This window comes from Euprymna scolopes, chromosome 25 (genome assembly GCF_053919585.1).
Source record: "Euprymna scolopes isolate OS-2025 chromosome 25, ASM5391958v1, whole genome shotgun sequence".
Lineage (NCBI taxonomy): Eukaryota > Metazoa > Mollusca > Cephalopoda > Sepiida > Sepiolidae > Euprymna > Euprymna scolopes.
The window spans coordinates 39,339,422-39,352,001 of record NC_136506.1 but is presented as its reverse complement, the minus strand read 5'-3'; positions in this window follow the sequence as shown (position 1 = coordinate 39,352,001).

Genomic DNA, 12,580 nt, shown 5'->3' with positions numbered 1-12,580 from the left:
GTTTAGTTTAAAAAAAAAAAAATTTTTTTTTAAATCGCTTTGGTAATTAGATATGTCGTATGGTTATCCCTAATCGCTGAATAAAACCGCTAACGAGTTGAATGATTACGACATAAAATTAAACTCGGGTTCCTGAAACGGAAACTTCGTTTGTTTTTGTTTTTTTCTTATCAATATATTTACATTGTTATTTTGTTTTCATTTTCAATCATTCGAACAGTTTTCTTTTTCAAGTAATCCAAGTTACAAAATTCCCACTGTTTACTATGCTAAAATCACAATGACTAATGTATACCTATTAACCCTTATCCTTGAGTGACACCCATGTAAAAAAAAAAATCACTCGAACAGTTTTATTTTTATAATGTACAGTTTTAAAAGTTTAAAAACGATATAGTTTTTACTTCAGGAAAATTAATGGGTCAGTTTTTACGATGTGCCCTGTTAAAATACTGTTAAAAACTCGCTCAATATATGTTACCGTGACATAGGTTGACATATATTCGGCGGGTTTTTAATAGTATTTTGTATAGTTTTTTATTTATAACACCTTTTCCCAAACTTACGGTGTTAAAGAGGGTGTGAGACGCCATCTTGAATTTTCCAACACATCGGTAAACACTGTATGTTTTTCGAGCTGAATAAATATATTACATTGAATAAAAACACAAAAAATATATCCAGTTAGGTAGAAAAGTAACTTATCTTGCCTTTGATAACATTTATTTATATATTTGTTTTTGACTATTTTTTCGAATCTATGTGTACAGTAATACAAACCCACGATATGAATACTCACGTTGTTATATATATATATATATATATATATATATATATATATATATATATATATATATATATATAAATGAGATTATAGCAGTTAAAAAACATTTTTAAAACACACACACACCTTTTTCAAAGTGATCAGAAATCGTATAAAAGTAAAAAGGGTAAATTTTTACTTACTTTCCAACTTAATCACCTTTAACGTGACTTTTACAGTTTTTTTTAAATGGAATTCATTTACCGATACAAAAGAAATGATAAGTAAATAAATCCATAAATAAATATTATAAATGGTTTATTTTAATACTTGCCAGGATGCGGAGGAAAATGAATGAAGGGGGAGGGGAATGAAATAAAAACATTTTTGAAACAGAGTAAGTTTGAAAGAATTGCTTTGCACAGAAAGAAATTAATGAAAAAATAAAATTAAATTTCTTTTCTTTCTTGATTTTTTTTTAGTTTTTTATGAAAAAGGAAGTCAAAATTAAGACTATAAAAAACAATTTTTATCAGGAGCGAACCTCAGTCGTCAGGTCTGTAAAAAAAAGACGTGGAATAATAAATGTTTTCTAATACAAATTGTTTTTACTTATGTGTCCATTTGTCTCTTTGAAGTTCGTTTGTTTAATATATCGGTTTGCAATATAATTTTGTCATTCTGTCAGACTCAAATTTTAAATCTATATATCTATAAAAGTGAAAGTGTGTGTGTGTGTGTGTCTGTGTACATTTCCCTACGAAATAACCCTGTCAATTTTTAGTCTACAGACTCGAAATTTGATATACAGGGTACTGAGATTTGGAAAAATCTATGTGATCGGTTTTTAGCCAGAAATTTGGCGATTAAGGGGTCAAAGTTCAACGATTTGAGCTTTGAGAACTCTACCAAACTTCTCCGACAATTTTGGGTCTACACACTTGAAATTTTAGATATAGCTTCCGTGGACATGGATCTAACTTAATAACTTGATTTGAGCCCACAACAATAAATTTTCAGGGGTCATAATAGGGGTCAAAGTTTAAAAAATTACCCCCTTTTTTTTGCTCAGCATACACCTCCAAACACCCGGGCAACGCCGGGCACCCATGCTAGTATATATATATATATATATATATATATATATATATATATATATATATATATATATATATATATATATGGGGGGTAAATTGAGTTATAGTAACACTTTCTGTTTGTTTCTTTCCTGATCCACTTTTTTCGAGTTGGCAGTTATTTACCGTTCTGCTCGAGTGTGAACAGGTACTCGCAATATCTGAAAACGTTTTCGATCTCCATTTGTCTGTTATGCATGTGATGAGTTAAAAAATTTAAATTTGTGAATCTATTCAGAAAGTCAATTAAAACCGGTTTAAGAGCATTTATAAGTATATTCTCTTCTATTTCGTTTCCAGCGGAGTGGTGCCATTGTGTTGTTGGAGGAGGGGCAGTGGACAGGGGGGCCTGAATGGATTAGGCTTTAATGATGGGAAAGCACAGGTTGCAATTTGAGATAGATTGTGGCGGTCGTTTTATGATATGAGAAACGAAACATGTTAAGTCGGTATTAAATAGCAATACTAATCATGTTAATATATGTATTTTTTGTGGAGACACATCTTTCTAACTGGCATTTAGAGAAATATGTGGCATAACTAGTTTTTAAGTAACTTGTTTTCGGGCGTCGGGTTATTACGTACCTGTAAGTTAACCGTTTGCAACTTTCTAATGATTGATGAATTGCAGTTTAGAGTTATTGTGATAGGGCATTATTATTATTATTATTATTATTATTATTATTATTATTATTATTATAATTATTATTATTATTATTATTATTATTATTATTACTACTACTATAAAGTACTTATTCAACACATTCACAAAAGTAAAAAGCTGAGTCTATTGAAAACAGAACCATAGAATAGAAAGTATATGTCATTCAAACATTTGTCTGTATGAAGCTCAGCTATTAGCTAACGAAAACTTCAACTCTCAAACAGAATGAAAATGAATCTGATTGGTCAGTTCGCTAAAATAAACACAACGTCGATATATAAAAACAACATGTAACAGGAATTCTATGATTTTTTCCAGGCAGTTTTAACGGGATGGAATGAATAATCTGTGCATTCCAATAGATTTCATAAGTTACTATCCAGCTTTACTCACGTATTAAGCACTGTTGAGGTAAATACTGAGAATGGGTATATAAATTAGTATAACGTGTCCAGAAAGTCATTAAAAGTTTTTGAACTTAAATAGATTCTTTAGTTTTTATGATATCTTTCTGTAATTTTAACACAATCTGACTAAGGTATTGGGATATATTAAAAAAAATTGAAAGTTCAAACAATTTTTATTTATGTCATTCAAATGTTGCCCATTTTCAGCTTCGCATATTCGCGTTCTTTCCAAAAAAGTATTCATGAAAGATTGCAGAATCTCTGGATTGCGATTAAACTCCCTTATTTCGTTCCTGATGTTTGGCAGGATTTGGGATGTGTTAACATAGACTCTTTCTTTAAGATATTCCCACAAGAAAAAGTCGGGGCTAGTCAAGTCTGGGAAACATGCTGACCATTTAACATTACCATTGCGAGAGATAACCTGGTCGCCAAAACAATTTCACAACTTGCGTACATTGTTCAATGCTATACTAATCTATAATTAATTTTCAAAATATTATCTGTAAACTTTCTGAAATAGAGAAAAAATACTCATTAATAGTAAAATGACCAAGATATTCAATACTTTCATTACTTTTTAGACACTCTGTTTATCTCATAATGGTTTATTTTAACACACACACGCACACACACACACATACACATATATATATATATATATATATATATATATATAATATGAGCAAACAGTTAATAAAATATGTTAAAAAAACACTTTGAAATGAGTTAAAACCATATTTAATCTGAAAAGGAAACACTAGATAAATGGATAGTCCTTAATCCGCGGAGTTTCGAAGAAATATTTTCCTTCTCATCAGAGGGTAGGAATTAGCAAAATGCGGGATCGGATTTTGCATGCAAAATTTTTTTGATGAAACAACAAGTAAGTCAAAGATCTTACTTGATAACAAAAAAAGTGAAACAGAGGGAATATGGTGAAGAAAAAGGTGATTACACATGCATGGCTAGTCTGGTGGAAGATAAAAAATCCAGTGACGGTAAAATCCAAATGTAAAACTTCAAGAAAGTTAAAAGAAATTCCATTTATACAAGTAAAATCCAAGAAAATTCCGCAATTGGAAGAAGATGGTCCATAATAATCCAAAGGCAGAAATCCATTGAATAATTCACAAAAATGTGTACAAGGAAAAAGAAAAGATTCCAATAATATTAATAAAAGAAGAATAAGATATGCTTTTCACTCTACTTCCGAGACATAAATATAAATAAGAAAGATCAGGGAAGAGAAAAAAAAAGGAGAGAAAAAAAATAATGATGAAGTTAAATATAAATTATAAAATAAAGGAAAAAAAGTCAAACTGACCCAGACAGGAAATGTTAAAGGCGCGAAAAGAATATATAGGTCAAAATAATATAGGTCAACTCAAATGTACAGGTCAGCACTTGAAAAAAAATGTCAGCAAGAGATTTGTTAGATGACACTAAATGGAAAATAAATAAATAAATTAATAAATAAATAGAAAATAAATAATAAATAAAGAATAAATAAATAAATAAACAATAATAAAAATAAAATATAAAATATAAAATAAAATAAAAATAAAAATAAAATAAAAATTATTTATTTTATATATATATATATATATATAAAATAAAATAAAAATAAAAATAAAATAAAAATAATTTATTTTATATATATATGTATATATATATATATATATATATATATATACATATATACATATGGGTGGGTGGGTGTGTGTGTGTATTTCTGTGGAAATACACTTTATTTCCTTATAATATATACCAATCCTTATTTAATCAATGTAATTACAGAGTAATATAATGAATGAATGACAAAATGTAAATGTCAACTGAATTAAAGGAATAAATTGTAAGATGGTCAGCATCACGAACTTTCGAATATAGACTTTTGTCCTTTATTCATTATATATATATTGAGAGAGAGAGAGAAAGAGAGAGAGAGAAAGAGAGATACACGTGTAAAGACAAAGAGATAGAGAATGTTATTCAATCTTTTCTAAAAAAACTTTCAGTAGTTTGAATCCATTCTTTTTATAGTAAAATGCAATATTACTTATGTCAAAACAGATTAAGTTTAGTAAGGAATTGTATTAAAAAACACTTACGGTTTCGTGAATTAATATTGCTTAAGGTAACTTAGTTACAAGCAGACTTTGTCGACTCTGTATAGCTTTGCAATTAAATTCTTATACCTAACTTTAAATCATTTAGACGAAACTAAATGATCAGAAAAAGAAAACAATGTGCCGTATCTTTCTGTCGAATAGAAAAAAAAAGACAAATAATCGATTATAATACAAAAGTAATCGAAAAGTACAGATAAATCTAATAAATCCGACAAAACCTGTCCTCCTACGTTCTAGTTTTATAATAAAAATAATGAGTTATTTTTGTAGCAATATTAGAAGTAAATATGTTCTTTTTTTATTATTATCAGATATCATTGAGATTAAGCTCCTCCAACTTTGTTCATAAAATGCAAATATGCATAAGTGACTATTCCTTCAATTCTTTTTATTCTTCTCGGTTATTATTAAGATTAAGCCTCTCATTTTTTGGTCATAAAAACTCAATTTTCATCTGCGATTATTGAAGCTAGTCGGACACACGTACGTTCATGGTATTCATTTGCTTTCCCACGAGAGCAAATTAGGCATGAGGCCGTTTTTTAATATGGAGAGGGGGGAGGGGGAGCAGCTTCCCCGAGAGGAGAGGAGGTGGAGCTGGTAGTTAAAGCCTTTTGGTATATAAGGTATACATGACCAGAAACTTATTGCCACAAGGGCAATGGTTTTATATGTGGGGTTGGTATATATTTGCTCGCGCCCACCGAGCAAATTAGGCAAAAGGCCGATTTTTAATGTGAGGAGTGAAGGGGAAATGGGGACCAACTACCCGGGAAGTAGGGGAGCTAGGTAGTGACAATTGGTATGAAGAGTTGCCCCTACATTGACCAAGGTCTTATATGTGGGGTTGGTATTTATTTGCTCCCCCACCGAGCAAATTAGGCACAAGGCCGATTTTTAATGTGAGGAGTGAAGGGAAAATGGGGACCAGCTCTCCGGGGTGTAGGGAAGATGAATAGGGGCAATTGGTATGAGGAGTTGCCCCTACATTGACCAAGGTTTTATATGTGGGGTTGGTATTTATTTGCTCCCCCACCGAGCAAATTAGGCACAAGGCCGATTTTTAATGTGAGGAATGATGGGGAAATGGGGACCAACTCTCCGGAGAATAGGGGAGCTGGATAGTGACAATTGGTATGAAGGGTTGCCCCTAGATTGACCAAGGTCTTATATGTGGGGTTTTCTCCACATATGGTCTTTAGTGAAGAATCTGTCGGAACAGATACTACACTTTGAGGTATTTATTTGCTCCCCCACTGAGCAAATTAGGCACAAGGCCGATTTTTAAAGTGATGGGTGAAGGGGAAATGGGGACCAACCTCCCGGGGAGTAGGGGGGGGGGGCTGGATAGTGATAATTGGTATGAAGGGTTGCCCCTTCATTGACCAAGGTCTTATATGTTGGGTCGCCCCCACGTATGGTCTTTGATTGCAGTATCTGCCGGAACAGATAACACATTTGTATCTTGTTACCCGGGCTACGGGGGCATTCATATTTAATATCCACATGGTCATACGCGAGATCATTTCATATTCATATGTACGTTAACACTTTGCACTCGCATTTGAAAAATAAAATTAGATCGTCCGATTAACAACGACGGTAATTGCTGATTAAGGACAAACGTTTTGACTTTAACCAATTTAAAATAATTTTTTCTTCAAAGGTATTTTAGATACTGGCATTTAAGCTAGATAGTACTAGTAGTAGTAGTAGTAGTAGTAGTAGTAGTAGTAGTAGTAGTAGTAGTAGTATAAGTTGATTCCTTCCCTTTCATCATATCCTATAAATGTTACTATTTACTTGTTTTCTGTTTAGGGTGCATTTAAGCTAGATACTACTACTACTATTAGCAGTAGTAGTAGTAGTAGTAGTAGTAGTTTTTTTACGCTTCCCTTTTTATCATACATCTTTCCTGTTAATTTTTCTATTTACTTGTTTCCCCATGAAAGCAGAGTTAGACATAAAGATAGTTTTGAATGTGGTGAAAAACACTTCCTCAAAAGAGGAAAAACTTGATTAGGTAAAAAATGCAAATAGTATCAGCTCAGATAAACCAATCTCTGCCCGATCGAGGATTAAAAAATGAAGGGCAACAGCAGTACAGATGCTACACTTAGCTCCAACCCATTACTCAGTAGGCTGACATGTTTGAAATCCTGAGTGGCTTTCTTAATATAAGCGTGATCTATTTGAAGGTTTATAACTTCGCCAATATACAGGATATTATTCTATTTTTTTTTTTTTTCATCGTTGATAGGAAATTGAATAATGTTTCAGGATCATTGAAGAATATGACAGTATCATTCATATTGGCGAAATTATTCACTTACAAATTGGCACGGTTCAGCCGATTCTCTCTATAAGGTCACGTTAACAATAACGGAGTGTTCTTGGGATCGTAAGTATCAGATTGAAACCTTCGAGGGTCAATGCGCCTCTTTTGTTTTCTTGATGATATCGTTGTTGAATTAATAAGGATTGTTTTATCTATATATTGTTTATGTTTATGGATTACTAGCTGGCCGCCACGCGTTGCCCTATCGTAGAATATGTATAAATATTATATTTTATTCATGCAGAACTTTTATTTATTATAACCAGAAATACCGTATGATAGTAAACGTACCGTTAAATTCCTTTTAAAAAATAAAGTAAATACATGGAAACTGAGACATATTCATGCGAGTATTGAGTTTTTCTAAACAGTTCACTTCTCGCACAAAAAAGTACTCAAGCTGAGGCCGAAATCAAATTGACATGAGTCAAGTATGATAACCATTAGACCAGCCTGATACGGTCTTAAAAAGGTATTTTCAAACTACTTATTTTTGACATAAGTGATCTGCAACGTGAACTATTAGCGCATGCGCATTCGTGTAACAGTTAGCAAACAGATAAAAATGCGATGACTCCCACGTATTATTTTTTTAGTTTTGACCCCTTAGCAGTCCTTTTTCTGGATGAAAACGGTTTAAAAGTTTTCCACATCTGGATATCCTATATACCAAATTTCATGTCTGTAAATCTAGACTTCATAGGTTGAGAAGTGCTCTCACTCACACATACATTCTCACTTTTATAAATCTCTAGATTAATGGTGGGTATTTTTATTCTTTTCATTATTGTTTTTGTGATTGTTATCAGTCTTTATTATTCCAATTACAAATAATTTTTATCGATCTAAGCTTCACTTATACTCATATTCAACCCATAAAAATCATATTTCTATGTGCAAGAGGTTACTATTTGGGCCTATGTCTACTGCGGTATTTTGTAGGGAGTTGCGCGGTGAGATTTCTGTTCACATTAAATTTAAATTTCTGCATGTGAGTATAATCAGGGAAGCAGAAAATAGGGAGGGCATTCCAAAGTCTATCAGTCCGAGAGTAGAAGCTATTAGTAGGATTGCGCTGCTTGTTTGGTTAGTTGAATGTATTGACATCGGGGTGGGGGCACAAGTCCTACGGGTTCATCAGAGCACATTACAATAAGATACTCGTAAAACTGGTACAGGGATGCCGCATTGCGGCGATGCAATAGGGTTTGGAGTTTCGTTGATTGCCCCAAACATATTGGATCGGAGACTCTTTTTTCAGATCCTGTCTTAGAATGATACACTAGCTGTAGATACACTAGACCAAATGTGGCGACAATACTCCAAGAATAGGCAGACTTTCTGGTTTTGTAAAGATACAGGATAGTGTCAAGTATGTGTGATTTTATCACGAAGTCACAAAAGCACCCTGGCTATCCTCTGAAATTTGATATCCTTTCTCTCAATAAAATCAAGAATTCTTTCCAAAACTTGCTTCACTTTTGAATTTTTTTTTTTTTTTAAAGGCAGCCGAGTTTGCCGCACGATTATTCTAAATTTTACTTGACGCTACAATTAGAAACAAAACAATGCACTGGAATGAACCCGCTTTATTAGCTATTTTCTTCCTCGAAATTGTTATACGTAATAGAACGCCGTTTACATTTAATTTGATTTTCTTTAATGTCTTCTATATTCTTCTTTGATAAATATTTCAGAGTTTTGTGGTTTTGACAAGTGCAGACGGTTTCGCGTTTATAAAATTAGACACATCTGAGACGTATGAGCGTCGAAATTGTAGGAATACAAAGCATATGATGCTTCCATTCAATTTGTGTTTACTGGTGAAAATATGATTGAAAAGTCAACTATGACAGACTATTACTATCCAAGATTTCACACACTCTATCTGTGCCTAAATCTAAACGCAGATTCTATTAACAATGCTTCTTTCCTAGAACTGCCTGCCTATAGAGCATTGTTCCAATGGTCTGCTTCCCGGTCAATTACAATATGGTAGCTTCAAAATCTAATGTAAGTTCACATTCAGACGCCCTCTTAAATAATCCAAATTCTACCCAATCCTCACCATCAACGATTACTACAATACTACGCCACATTATCTTCGAGTTGCCTTTGGGCCTGGATAAATGGTGACCCTTTTGTAAAAGAAAAATCTGAAATCTTATTTAAACGTTAGCATGACAGACAAACGAAAATATTATTTTAAATACTATTGTTTCACACGAAACAAATTGTTACTTAAAACTTGTGTGACAGACCATATGCATGGAAGGTTGACGAAATAAATACTTAAAAAGTAAATGTGACAGACTAACGAAAACGCTATTTAAGACGAGCATAATATTTCGCACTAAAGTGTGACTCATAGCGCAGAGGTCCAGAGGCTGTTCTTGGCCTTCGGGCCAGGAACAGAAAAGGAAGTAATCAGTTCTGATCAATGTGGGGGGAAACCCTTCATATCAGACAATTGCTACTTTTGGACCCTGCCAGAGTGCCCCCTTGGGGGAGCTGGTTTTTCCTTCCCACATTAAAAAACGGCCTTGTGCCTAATTTTCTCAGTGAGGAAGCAAATATATACCAGCAATCGAGTAGTTTAAACTTAAGCATCAAAAAGTAGGAAAATAATTTTTAATGTCTGAACGTGACAAACTAACAAACGTGCTATTTCACACTGAATCATGACAGATCACTTAAAATTTTATTTTATGACAGACAATTTATAAAATCAAACAAGAGTGACCGACGAAAATGTAACAAATGAACACTAAATCTATTTCAATGTTAAAAGTGACACATTCAAAAATACCTTTTCAAAATGATAGAAAGAACAAAATGAGTTTTGACATTATCGTTACAGACCAAATCGCGATTTCAAACCGAACTTTGACAGCTCAACGAACATGATATCGCAATCAATATTCGTGACAAATAATCGAAAATACTTTTTTTTTTTTTACATGGAGAGCACCACTTATCAAGGCTCGGAAGCCACTCGGGGATAAGTGTTATTGCGTGTACAGTAATCAATGAGATAGTATTGTAGTAATCATTAGTATTAGGGGGTTTTGGTAGAGTGTCTTACTTAAGGGGGCGGTTCTATTTCAAACTTCGTGAAAAGCCGAATAAAATTCTCTTCTAAAACTAAGTACGATGCATCTAAGACAAATCCTATTTAGAATGCATAGTGACGGACGAAGCCTCTCGAGCATCTACATAATAGTTGTCGATTACAACCTAATCATAACATATCACCGAAAATGCTACTTGAAATATAAGTGTGTCAGACTTCCTGACGAACCTAGCCTCTTTTAGATATTACTAGCAGGAAAACCCGATTGATATGGGAATGAATGAGGACCAACGAATGTTTTACCTTCACATATTTTATTATCATCGAAAGCGGTAAAATCGCCCATTTTCCAACGTTCCCTGCAATTACTTAGTTCAGAATACATTGCCCTGTAGAGGACCTACTGTTATTTCATAGAATTATTTTTATATAATAGTTGAATTAAAGTTTAAATTTCAAATATCAAGTATCATGGTTCAATTGTGCTCTAAACAGAAACATATTGTGCGGTAAAAAACACCTCAAGAGCACATGTGATGTTAGGCTGTATAAGGCGTTTACTTTAGTTCAAATCTCATGTTCCTTATTTTATCGAATTTTTCGATTTTAGATGATCGATACTTATCGAAGGCATTCTGATATAAAACCTTTCTAAAAACACTACCGGTTACGTAATGTACATTTGTGTGATTTTTTTTTTAAATCACTCCCGCCGTTTAGGAGTCCATAGGAAACAAACTCAATACACGCACCAAAAAAGTCCATATTATATAATAGTAGAGATTTAACACATCTAAACATTTGGAGAGTCGTGCTTAGTACTCGGTCGAATCATACCAATAACTCAAAACATGATTCTTGATCGTTCTTTGCTTAAGACTCAGCATTTTAAAATGAAGACTAATGATTGGTTCTGTTTGCCATACATTTTGGTATAGCTTGCAAAGATAAAGGAACCTCCGGGTTTGATATCGCCATAATAGTAATAGATTTTACGTAAGCTTCAAAACTTGGGTGCGTATATATTCTGTACATATTGATAAATCGTTTTGCTGATAGTAAAATATTACATAGAGATGATAATTCTGCTGTGATAACGAAACTAACAAGCCGAAAGAAATCATCATATGGAAAATGAAAAATGTTAGCTAGGGGTTGAAGTATAAGCAAACAGTAATAATTACAGATCTTAATTAAAATAAAAATATATAGACATTAAATAAATTAAAAACATTGGATATACCTAATACCTAACCACTTCCCATCTATTATATATAACATTTCTATAAAATATCCTACAAATAGTACGCAAGGTCTCCTTACCAAACATTTGGCATTATAATGTGATGATCATGAATTAATGAAGCAATCTAGGGTATGAGTCATGCGTTTCTTACACGTTTTTTATTTTATTATTGGAATCATTTGAGATGAGTAATTTGGATATGTATTTATCCTCATCTTCATAGTTGTTGTTTTACGACGGCCGACTATTCCTCTGGCCTTCCTCAGATGATTAATCGCCACAGGATAGGAATGCTGAATCTCTTTACTGTATCTTCAGTAATTACTGCCTTCCATAGTTGTTGTCGTCTCACCATGTTTTTAGCAAACTAGTCCTCTGGCCGGCTTTGGGTCGGATCGAAACAGACAATGCTTACATACAACGCCTCTATCCACTGCGTCACAGTAAGCATTGTTTAAAGATAGCGGTTTCAATCCTACCAAAAGCCAGCCAGAGGATCAGTTGGCCTTAAACCTGGTGAGACAACAAATATGGAAGGCAGTAGTTATTGAGATACATTTAAGAGACTCGGCATTTCTATCTTGTCGCACGTAACCACCTTACAAAGAGCAAAAGAATAGTTGAACCTAAAACGTTGTGACACAACAACTATCAAGATGAGATTACAGTTCGCAAATAAAGAAATAATCTAAACATCTTTGTTTAGTAACTAGTGAATCAGGTGACAATAAAATAGAGTCGATTCATTTACTATGTTAACATACAATGGGTCCATTCAAATTTAAAGGAGTGACGGATCGACGAACCAAACCTCCTAT